The sequence below is a fragment of the Sceloporus undulatus genome, chromosome 3 (assembly GCF_019175285.1).
Source record: "Sceloporus undulatus isolate JIND9_A2432 ecotype Alabama chromosome 3, SceUnd_v1.1, whole genome shotgun sequence".
NCBI classification, from domain to species: Eukaryota; Metazoa; Chordata; class Lepidosauria; order Squamata; family Phrynosomatidae; genus Sceloporus; species Sceloporus undulatus.
In genome coordinates this window covers 124,264,083-124,276,856 of record NC_056524.1, presented here as the reverse complement: position 1 = coordinate 124,276,856, position 12,774 = coordinate 124,264,083, and the positions used below count along the sequence as shown (strand labels likewise).

Sequence of the window (12,774 nt, the reverse complement as noted above, 5' to 3'; positions counted from 1 at the left end):
GGAAAAAGTGGTATGCCAAATATCCAATGTAATCAGAGCCCCACCACATGTAAATGACCCAGTATTGGTGGGTCAACACTGGCAAGCCACAACTTGAGCCTGCAGACACATGCCATTTCAACTGAATGTAGTTCCCATTAAATTTAGGGGTGGCAGAGAGATGAACTACATGGCCAGTGAAGTCACTAGAGTGAAAGGGGATGGGTCTCATGCATCCTCATTGGCTGTGATATCCCAAACGTGGAAGCTGGTTTATTCCTCTCACTGACACTCTACCATGACTGCTTTAAGAGCATCTTCACAAAAAACTTAAATGACTCTTCCTTGTTATGTATGCAATTTTGTACTTGTTAATCCAGAAGAAAATTGGGAGAAAGAAATAGCAAATCCTATGACCAATTTTTACATTTGCACTACAAACATGTCTCTCTTTCTCTCTCTCTCCATCTATGGAATAAACACGTGCAACATGCTGAGTTCCCGTCATAAGCAAGACCAGCCTGATACTCCCACAATTCTTATATCCGTATTCATAGCCAAAATTTCATTTAACTGTGTGATGTAGCTCACTTCATATAAAGTATAATGGAATTAGAGTTTGGAGGCAGGTCTTAATAAATGGCTTTGAATAGATTCACTAAACTTTTATTCTTTACAATCAAAGAAAAAGAATGAAACACACCTTTGGTTTCATTCAATTTTAAGGCAGCCTTTTAGTGGTGACAGTATTTTCTCTGTTGCTTTTATCCTCAGCTCTGAGGAAACTAGGCTTTTGTTCTGTATTAGCTCTGCAGGACTCACACACTGTGGGAAATCATATTGTGGGGGACAGAAACATCTGAAAATATTGGAAACATCTGAAGTATTATGTGCTTTTAAAAAATAACATCTGTAGTGTTCTATAGATAGTACAGAACGATCAGCTAACAGGGCTAATAACTGGTTGAGGTCCAGCCAGTTTTAACAAAACCTATAGGGTTGTGAAGATACAGCTGGGTCAAATGCCTTTAGGAGGTGGGTGCTGTGTGCAGTATCAGCCTATTTTGACAGTCTTCATATGGCTGTGTGCAGTATCAATCTACTTCACTGACTTTAGACATGCTCCTTGGCATTTAAAGGTGCTTACATATTAGATATCATCTCCTGCTCCCTTCCAATGTTCCACCAGTGTGAGAAACTACATTTATCAATCTTCAATGATTGGGTTGTAGGTGTGTATTCATAATTAGGTACTCTGGCCATGCTAAATAACACATCCCTTGTATGTATTATTGTAGTGCTCCCCTAGGATCAATAGTGTCCTATCTATCGAAAAGGTTGGGAATATGTGGCCTTCTAGATGTTGGACTGCAATTCCCATCAGCAATCTCAGCTAGCTTAGACCCACTGAATCTATGGGATGTACAAAAATGTTGACTCATCATTCAACAATTTATTCACTAGATATATTTCAGTTGGGACTAATGACAGGATCAACTCAGCATAGCTAAAGCTGAAGGATGATGGGGACTTTCTGGAGGCCAAGCATTCCCCATCTGATCTGGAGGCCATTGCTTATTTTCTGCTTATAACCTTAGTTGCATACAATATTTACAGTATTTTTAAGGCTTGGCCATGTCATCACAAAACAAAATCTAGTTCTAGAACAAATGACCCCAAACCAGAAACTGAAAAAGAAACCATACTTTGATGGTGATTGACAGAAGTTAATTTTTGTAATACTGAGCATTAATAATGTCCCACAACATCTAGAGGGCCAAATGATTAGTAAAACCTGTGGGGAAGGGAAGGATCAGTCAAAGACAGTTACAACTTTGCCCCAACCTAATACAACAACTAATTCATAGCAAGGTAAAACACTCAACAAACACCAAGTCCCTGAATTCAACTGAGCACCCTTTCACTTCGCATCTAGCACATGGAAAACAATTGAGATTCCTTTCCTTGTCCCCACATTTATTAACTGGATACATGCAGAGGGAAGCATGAGATGCGCTGTTAGCCACCCTACTGAACTTTTGCCATCACTATTTTCTTACTTTTCTCAAGAACAGCATTTAAAAACTATTGAAGATTACTTATCTTATGGAACCAGATATAAGCAGTTTTTGAGCACAAGACTATCATAAATTAATGTATATCTTTGTTCCCTGCTTGAAACCTTTGAGAAAGAAAATTTGGTCTTTTCTGTGTTTGACAGGAGTGCAAATAGCAAAAATCACTGAAGGGACCCAAACAAGAGTGGTACTCTTGACTCTCAAGATGCTTTTAGACTGCAACTCCTAGCATTCTTCACCACTGGCTATGTGGTTTCATTACTGGGAAGAGATGTCTGAAAACATCTGGAGGGGCAAATGATAGCTTAAAGGGAAAACTGGTTGTGTTCCTGGAACATGGTTGATAGGGCTAACATGATAAAAACAGCACATGGTTTGAATTTACATTCATTTATTTACGTGAGTTAGACCAGAAGAAAGAATAGCCACGTAATCAATTGCATGACTGACTTGGGTTTCCTGTGGAACTGTGATCTGGATCCAACAATCTTTACTCCACCCACATCCAAATTACCAGTATAAAATCTGAAATCTTAAATAATAAAATAAAATAAAATATGAACATGGAGCCTCACACCTGTGGCACCATAAAGGTAATATAAAAAATTATTAGTAACACATTAGTTTTTATCATTCCTCTTGAAGATCTGGGATGCAAAACCACAAAGTGATTTTGACCCATCCTGCACACTACTTTATTATTAAGCCACACCACTTTTCTATGAGGACTATCTTCCATTCTCAACCAAAGATTTTTCTGTGATTGAATATATTCCTCAGGAGGGGTTAGCACTTGCCTCCTTGGCTATGCTTTTCCTGCTTGTTTTATATTATTATTCCTGGTGGATGATGTGGAGTTATAACAAAAATAACAACAGCAATAGTGTTTACACACACAACACACACACACCACACACACACACACACACAACCACCCATCTACCTCAGGTAGCCATTTCAGACTTGGGTTTGCCAGGATATCTGAAATGATCAGTAGAAATGAACAAACTCCCTTGAGGGCTTCTTATCCATAACTTGACCTTCCTGTGAAATATGTAGCTTCATGATACTGTGGGATGTTTTATACAGTTGTCTCAGTTCACATGACTGTGCCAACATGATGCAGTGGATTAAGCACTGCACTAGGATTCTGGGAGACCAAAGTTCAAATCAATGGAACCCATTGGGTGGCCTGGGTAAGTCACTTCTCTTCCTAGAAGAAGGCAATGACAATCTCTTCTAATGGACCTGCAAAAACATCATGACACTATGATTCCACTTATCTGCCATGGCTGGATACTATGGGATCCTGTTTTGTTGTTGTTGTTTTAGTTTGGTGGGCATTAAACTCTCGTCTGAGTCAATACCTCCACAACCCTCCAACTGCAAATCCCATGGCGGTTAAAGTGGCTCACAGAGCCATAACTGGTAAGGTTCAAATAAAGCAGGCAACAACGTATGAAATCAATATATCCCCAGAACATGTCCCAAATCCTGTGCTGCAGTCTTGTAGGTAACAAATGATGCAGAATGCACCCTGTAGTAGAAGACCTCTGGACAGAAAAAAAGTGATCCTATCTATCCTATCCTATCCTATCCATCATGCAAACTCAATGAGAGGAACTAGTGTTGCACTGTTAAAACACATAGTTGTGTTAGTCTGGAAATCAGTATGCAAAGGGTACCAAGAAAGAAACTATATGCATCTGAGGAATTAGGCTCAATCTATGAAGTTCATGCTACCAGCTTCTTTCTTTCAGTTAGTCGAGAGATATTGTGTCTTTTAATACTATTTTCTTGAAAAGCAATCATGTTCCCCCATTTATGGTGCTGAATCAAATACGTTGCTTTTAGAGTTGTCATGTCCACCCTCCTAGTTAAAGGTTCAGAACCATCTTATCCCCTAGATGGCAGTATTGGCCAATATTTACCTCTCCCCTTTGCTCCAGGCACTCAACTACACACAAACTACTACTGCCCAAATAAAATTGCAGATTGTTCCTACTGAATATAAAACTGACAGGTCTGATATTTAAAGCTTGAAACTGACAGCGTACTATTTTAATGAGGTCTGCAGAGCCAAGGTTAACCAAAGCCTTAGTTCCTTATAAAACGTTTAAGACCTCAGTTCTCAGCAAGGGGTGCAAGATGTAGAGCTATTGATAGCTTCACAAGTTCTCAAAATTGCATCGCAGGGATGTTTTGCACACGAAAGGCTTCTGATATTCTAAATTCTAACAAAAGTCAGCTATGGACAATTTCTTTCTTTCTTTCGGAATAAGAGGAGAAGATTGTTTCACATATATAGTATGGTAGCCTTCTGTAAACTGAACCAAAGCTAGAACCAAGTCCCAGATCTTTTGCTCACCAGGGAGATCACAGGAATCTTGTGTGGTCTTATGTCTTGTAAGTGGCTTGTTGCTGTTGTGTGTCTTCAGCCATTTATGACTTTTGGCAACTAAGGCAACCCTAATCACATCATCATCATCATCATCATCATCATCATCATCATCATCATTCATCTCATCATCATCATCATCATCATCATATGTTTTATTTATGACCACTATATCATGGGGTTTCTTAGCAGAATTGTTCAGTGGGTGTTTGCTGTTGCCATCCTTTGAGGCTGAGAGTTTGTGATTGCCCAAGGTCACCAGTGGGCTTACATGGCCGAGCTGTGATTTGAACCCTGGTCTCCAGTGTCATCATCCATCCTCAAACCACAACACAACACTGGTTCTCAAAAGTGGACTATGTCTGCAGAATTAGAACTTTACATTTGCGACCATATGTGATAGAGGCTATTGTTATTGCTACATAGTCAGAGCCAGAGAAGAAAATAACCAATGTACATTGTTGCGCAATGACATGATGCCCATTGGTGTGCAGTGCAGCACTGATGGATGTCACACACTGAAGTACACTGAGCACCAATGGCATCATACACCTCTTGCCAGAGTCCCATTAGGCAGCTTCACTTCAGTAAAAGGGTTTCTTACCAACCCTGTGACATAGCTAGGTAACACAAAGTCATGCAATGTAACAGGCCATATAGTTTCCAGCAATGTTTTCTACACTAATGATGGGATAATGTGAATTATTTTTATTATCCAGTTTATTATTGGGGAAACTGTTGATGATCTTAATCTGTTAGACCTGAGGAAGTTCCATATTTTTGTTTTTTTGAGCAATTTTAATATGACCAAAAACAACTAAGGGCCAGAAGGGTGAACTACCATTCAAGCATCAAAAGATCCACTATAAACAGGATTCTGGGAAAGGATGTCATGGCATGGAGGTCAGAAATGAAATGAGTGAAAAGAAAATAAAGAATGCATGTCATTTTTCTTTTAGTCTGTCCTCTAACTTTGTTAAACATAACCTGTTCCATAGGCCCTTTAAACTTGACAGTTTAAAAAGACCAATTTAGTTATGTGAAGTATTTCTGTGGTTGGCATTAACATCCCTGTTCTATCCAAGATCTATGATGTGTTCACATTACTACTCAAAACTGCTGGTAGTTATGAGAGAGATCTGGCAAGACAGAGCATCATAACATATCTATTCTTCCAGGGTAGATTAGGTTAAGAGATATGCCACCTTAAAGGCACTATAACTTATACACATAGCATATTTTACTTTATATTTGAAATTTAGATCCCCCATAATCTGACTTTAATTTGGCATCCCTCATACACTTAATTAGCTTAGACACAGGGGGGAAATTACTTAAATGGACTAAAAAAAATACAAAAATTTGGGAGGCAGTACAAATATTTTGTTACATTTTACTATAATACAGTTGCAGAGAAGCCAAAGGCATGAACCTGGAAAGGTCAGGTGACCTTAAAGTGAATTTATGAGTAGTCACATAGACTTCAGGGCATTCGGAAAGGGCCCATATAACTTTATGGCTTCAGATTTGCTGCTTCCCACCTCCACCTCTGCCATCTGCATTTCCTCTTGAAGATCACAAAAAAGTTGGTAGCTTAAAGAGTAGCACTATGGGGCTGTATATATGGGCAGTGGGATGCTGCCCTTTTTGCCCAGATGGAGGCATGGCCTGCCACAGCCTCCACAGGGGCAAAAGAACCCTGAAAAGGGGCTTCTGTTTCACTCCCTGGAGGGGCGTCACAGCCGCGATGGGGCAACATGATGACGCCCCTTCGCTCTGTGCTGTTTGGGCACTGCACGAGAGTCTGCCATGATGTCATGTGCCAGCTAGAAGGGTGCGCAGTATCATGGAGTGATGTGGTGGGGTCGCAACATCAAGAGTGTGGATGCTACGGCATGACTCTGCCCACAGGCCAGCACAAAGTGCTGGTCTGTATCCTTATCTGTCTGCTAGCTCACTGGTATTTTCCCACATCCTATCCTATCCGAAACTCCCTGGGTTGTCCTGATCTTAAATCAATGTTACTCCGATCAACCAAAATACTCCTTTTGTTTCTGGGGTTTCTGGAAAATCAATTCAAATTGCCTCAAGTCAATCTGGCCATAATACCCAGGCTGGGCATCCTATTTTAGTCTCAGTTGGAGTCAGGCGACACGCTGTCGGATTCCAACTGAAATGTCTCAGATTGCTAGCCAAACTCAGTCCCAGGTAGTGATCTGAGTCCAATCCGCTCTGCATCCACTCCCAGATGAAACTGAACCTGGCTTCTGGAACTGGTAAGCATTGCCCATGCAGTCCTTTAATTGCTATTCACTACTACTTTTTATATCTTAGTCCTTGTAATATGTTATGTGTGTGTTGTTGTAAGTGCTTTGTAGGAATGTTGAACACCCTCTTGTTCAAATAATAACATAAGTTTTACTGGTATTCTGGAGTTCTAGTTTTTCGGAACTGATAAACATAAGCTGAAAATCCTAGCTAGTGTTACCCTGGCCCTCTCACTGCTCTATATTGAGCTAAAATCATTCCACATTGAATTAAATTGTGGGTGCCTTCTTGGACCCTCTGCAATTTAGGTAACAATACGTTTAGTCTGGAGAAGAAAAGGTTAAGAGGTGACATGCTAGCCTTGTCATATGGAAAGAAGAGCAAGCTTGTTTTCTGCTGCTCCAACCCCCCCCCCCCAGCCTTATGAGTCCCATGTGGCAGTTGCCATGCAGGACTTGGAGGCAGCCCCATCTTCTTGAGGCCTTCGAGTTCTGCATGGCAACTGTCACGCTGGTCTTGGAGGCCTGGGGGAGAGGTTGTGTGGCCGCTTCCTCCTAAGAGGGCCAAGCTACCCCCACCCCACCCTTCTACTCATGAGTGAATGGTGCCACAGCGTGAGCTGGGGAGGCACCCTTTTGGCTGCCCCCAGAAGCCCCAGCCCTGGAAAACCCCAGCCCCAGAAGCCCTGCACCCCACACTAGGCAAACACCTGGGCAGGGATGCCACGGGAGTGCTTTCACTGAGTATTCCTGCATGACAGGGTTAGACTGGATGGCCTTGTGGTCTCTTCCAATTCTATTATCAACATAACGAAACAAAAACATATGTTAAGATCATACGACAGATCCAGGAAGCTTCTGAGTTACTGAAAAAATCCAGTTGCAGACAAAAAGTCTACATATTTATCTTGTACATAAATTTGACATTGCTTCTCTATCTCTCCTGAAGTCATGATTAGTGCTATACAGGGTTGGGGAACCACAGTCTTCCAGATGTCTGAAGTAGAACTCCCACAGCTGTTATCATTTTCCACGCTGGCTGAAGCTTGAGGAGCTGACATCTAACAATACCTCAGGGGCCAAAGATTCTTCCAGGCCTGCTGTACATGAGAGGCAGGTGGACAGATCTGAGAGAGATTCACATGTCCCTCATTCTAATCAGGTCTTCATCACCCAGGCAAGACCACTGCCATTCATGGATATCAAGCTGTACACCAAGTGGGATCCTATTTTTTCAAAGAATAGCAAAGTGCATTTAATTCCATGCCATCTAGTGACAAAAGGCTGCTCGTAATTTGTAAAATACTTTAGACTTTTATTTTCAACAGATCTTTCCTCTCCCACCGATATTAAAGAAAGAAAGAAAGAAGAAGAAAGGAAATGAAAAGAAGAATGCTTTAAATTTGCACTACTATAAGCTGGGCTAAGAAAATGTCAGAGGTGTTTAAACAGCCAGGGTACACTCAGTTTCTCTTCTAGTTCTATGCTGAATAAACAATATTCAACATTATAGTCTGAGTCAGTGTTCTTGTGCCTGAAACCAAAATCCAAGTTCCATCTTATCTTCACATATTTTGTGAAATAGATTTCTTGACCTGATGTGTGAATCCTTACAGATACAAAGGTAACTTTCTTCCAGGACAAGGTAATAACAGCTTTTGTTGCACCTGCAAGTGTCTAAAGCAAGCAGACCAGATTAGCATGCTTGGAGTTTTGCAGTAATTTTGTTTATTGTGTGTTGTGTGTGCCTTCAAGTCATTTCCAATTTATGGTGACCCTAACCTATCATGGTTGGTTTTGGCAAGTTTCTTCAGAGGAGGTTTGCCACTGCGATCCTCTGAGGTTGAGAGAGGGTGACTTGCTTGTAGAGAATGGCGGGTTATAAACCGCCGCTTTGAGGCGGTCTGCCGCGCCGCCATTTGTTCCGTGTGGGAGCCGCAGCAGCCACACCGCGCGGCTCCCGCCCGGACCGAAAAGAAGCTCCAAAATGGAGCTTCTTTAGCGTCTGATACGTAAAGATGGCGCCGGCCTGTGGACGGCTGGCGCATATTGTACGGACAGAGTCCGTATTAGAGCCAGGGGCGTCTAGAAGAGCGCCTCTTTTTTAAATGGGCGTCTTGCGACGTCCCAAGTGGCGGTTTGTAACCCGCCAATGCTTATTAGCACGTTCTCTGCTGGACATATTACAAGCAACTGATCTTATTGTTTAGAGATCAGAATGGGAAAAACCAAGAAATTATACAGACCACTTCTGTAGCAATTTTGCAACGTGCTCCCCAGTGTATTAACTCCGCAATAAGTCTCACAGGTATTTTACACACCCACCCCCCACCCCTGCCATTAAGTATGCTTAACAAATTCTCCACACATGCAGGCATTCTGCCTACTGTCTTGCACCAGGCCACAGGGTCCGGTCTACACTGGCCAGAATTCCGGGCAGCCCCCGAGAGTCCCCCACTTACCTGGCACTCCGCTGTGCACACTGAGCTGTTGTTCACATGCATGTCCCACTATGCCACCCATTGTCACCTCTGTGGCCCACCACCACAACACCATCTCTTGCTCTGAATGAGTGGCCCAGAATGTCAGAATGAGGTGCCCAGGGTAGCATGTGTAACCACTGCATGGCTGGGCACTTGTTCTGATCTCAGAGTGACTGACTCACCCTGGGACACATTCTAAACATTACAATGGAGGATTATGGACTTCTGGTGGAAAGTTGGACAAAAAGGCGAGTTATTTTCTTACACAGGTTCAGTGTTGATGGGCCAACATTGTCCAGACTGCACCAAAACCAGAGGATGAGCTGTACATTGTCTGGACCCAGTGAGAACAGGGGGGGATGTTTTATTTGGCCCAGCAGACAGGGCCAAGGAAGAATAGAGTAAGACAGTGCTACTACATGCAGTAGGCGTACACTAATGATTCTACTAGGGTGCTAAACAGAATAAAATGTGCTCAGTCAAAATTCCAAGTGCTAAACATTCCAGCTGCTACACTTACAATATGCCTTTTTTTTATAGGGATGTAAAATAACTCATAATTTTTCTCCTTCTCATGAGAAATGGTGTTCCTGCAAGATTTCTTTTTTACTTTGGGGCTTTTAAAATGTGCTTGTTTCCCTTTATTTTGACACACCCTCAACTTTTTGTGAAATGTTTTAGTCATTTTTTTGCAACCGCCTTAAGTTGTTTTGCATAAAATGAATCTCTAAAACTGTTGCCAATTGTTTTTTTTTAAGAAAAATATTAAAAATGCACAAGCTGCTCCAGTATCCATTTGGTTGAGCATGGGGTATAAAGTAGGTGTAATGGTTCAAGCAATGAACTTTGAATATAGATCAGAGTTCGTTACCCACTTGGCCATGGAAACTCCGGGAGATCTGTGGTGGATTTGCCTTAGGGTTGCCATAAGTCTGAATCCACTTGAGGCACACACAACATACACAACATGAGGTATAAATACTTTAAACCAATCAATCAATCTAAATAAATATTGTAATATCATCTGTAGTATCTTTTGAAATTACCGTATATCTCGACTATAGTCCTAATGTATAAACCGAGGGCAATGTTGGGCCAAAATTATGGATTTTGACATGACCCATGGATACGTCAAGTTAAAACTTAGAGGCTTTCAGTGTGTGTATGTGAGTAGCAAGAGGGAAACAGAAATCGAGTGAGGCCTCAGTGTTTCCGCCTTCACTCCCGAGACAGCAAAGCACGCAGGAGGGGAGAGACTGTTAACAAACAGCAGTCATCAGACACCAAGGACTCTATGTGCTTGGTTCCGGACAGAAAGAAACGCATAGGGAGATCTAAAAGAGCTGCTATCACCTAACATCTGACCCACAAATAAGTACATCTGGATTTTGGGGTCAATTTTTAGGCATAATTGTTTTATAATTTAGATGAGATTACAGTATTATTTTTGTATGTGAGCTAAGATACCTTCCTTAGCTGACTTTCTTAAACAATCGATTCAGTGCTTAGGACTAGCAATTGCATTTAGTTCTTCATGTATATAATTTATAATAAATGATCTCATGCTCTTTTCCAGGGTGCTTTAATATAAAAGCAAAATTGTTTATACCAATTCAGAACATGTTGGCTGGCATCCTGTTCAGTATTTATGGGATCTATGCTGGGCTTACAGTCTTGTTACTTTTGGGGTTGAAATTTACAGTATAATGACTAAACATGACCCCTCAAAAGAAAACTACCTTTTAACTCAGGCAGTGCTCCAGCTGAAGGGTTTTAACATTCTGAGATTAGGGAACTGGGAAATGATGACTGTAATGCTTTCCTGGGTTATGTGGGCACACTGAACAAGGGTCCTGCAGCAGGACCTGAGGGCTCTTTCCAGCTGCCTGTCTCAACATACCTGTCACCAGGGGACCTGAAGTTGTCATTCCTAGCAGACAGTCATCAGTCTTCAGAAACCTTTTGGTTGCATGCTGTTCATGTAGAAGGATGATTTTTTGCATGGCTGGGGTGGTGTCACGCATCTGCAGCTGCAACAATGGGATTCCATTGTCTTTGCTATGTCTGCCAATGCAGGGTCTTGACCATCACCTTTGCACCATCTCTTTCTTCCATTCAGTCACTTCTGTTATGATGTGAAATGGAAGGGTGGATTGGGGAAAAGGAGTAACAAAATGCGGAAAAAGGCAGATGGAAGCAGCAGAAAATGGGTTGATATTTCTAGTCAAAATGATTCAAAATGAACAAGTTTATGACACACAGTAGGTCTGGCATCTGCTTTTATATCTCTATCACACCCAACGTCGATGGAAGTTCAGTAATTTTTTAAAAAAAACAAAACAAAAAATGTTCCCTGAAGCAGAAGTCTAAAGAAAACCTGTAAAAGCTTTTCCGTTTCCTTTTGCTAGACACTTGAGAACAGTATTAAAAAGCTTAAGTTGTAAATCTGATTCAAGCCAGTCCAAGCATTTGAAGGAGGAGATCTTTTATTGCAAGTGAGTATAAAACAAGTCAGTAGCACACTGAGCATCTTGAAGATGAAGTGCTGGGGGCTTTTCTAGACACTTCTTTGCTAGCAGTGAGAATTTTCGGATAAACTTCATCTCTCTGAGAAGTCGATGCAAAACAAGATCTCGGCAAACAGGTAATAACAATAGAAACTTGTATTCTCTTTCCTTATCTTTGCAAACTGATTTGGATTGCAGTAAGAAAAGTTTTTTTTTCTTTTCAAGATTTTTAAAGGTTATTAGTGAGGCCATTACAGTTAAGCAGTTGTATGGTATGACTTAATAGGTTTCATGTATTAATTCAATCAATATGCTAGAGTTGTTAACATCTTTCTTCCCCTCTTTCCGTGTATGAAAGGTGCTGAATGTTGATATTTAGGTATAATTGTGACAATCTAAGCCACCATTTTATGAACATCTAGCACTCAAGGCACACACTAGAAAAAAAACTTGAAGTATCTAAATGGGTGATTGTTAATGTTCCTGAAGTGGGGAATTGGCTTTCGACGGCTATTTTGTCTTTCTCGAAGCCATTTTACTTGTCAGCATCAAGTGTGATGGGAAGGTAATAACTCTCTCTGGGCGTTTTACTGCCAGGGTCTAGTTGGGGCTGATGCTGGCCCCTATGAGATGGGCCAGGAAACGGGGGTCAGAGCCAGAGGCGACAGAGAGGAGCAAAGGCCAGAGGGCATTGTGTGTAAATCTAGATAAGAGCAAACGTGTACAAGCTTCCACTGGTCCGTAAGGCTCCTCAGTTCCTAAGTCACTAGATCAGTCAGCGATCAAAGTAGGGATCACTATAGACGGCGTCTAGCAATATCATTTAATACTATTATATGTGTAGCCGGTCTGTCTCCAGTGAATTAAGGCAGGGAGATGACTCTCCTTGCCACTTCCTACCAGCAATGCAAGGGTATTACCTGGGTCTGCTGCGTCAGGGTCTTTGGTTGCAGACTCCTGCTTTGTGCCACGATAGGCAAGGGAGAGGATGGCAAAGAAGGGAGAGCTTGTGGAAATAGCACTGTCATGTCTATGCTGTGGTGCTACAGAAAGATCCTTACA

At 41.6% G+C, this 12,774-nt stretch overlaps 1 protein-coding gene across 2 annotated transcripts in view; it reads right to left on the bottom strand.

Moving 5' to 3' along the window:
- The window catches only part of GPC6 (glypican 6), a 970,469-nt gene that overhangs the window by 19,582 nt on the left and 938,113 nt on the right, over nucleotides 1-12,774 (bottom strand). The gene's annotated exons all lie outside the window — the stretch shown is intronic.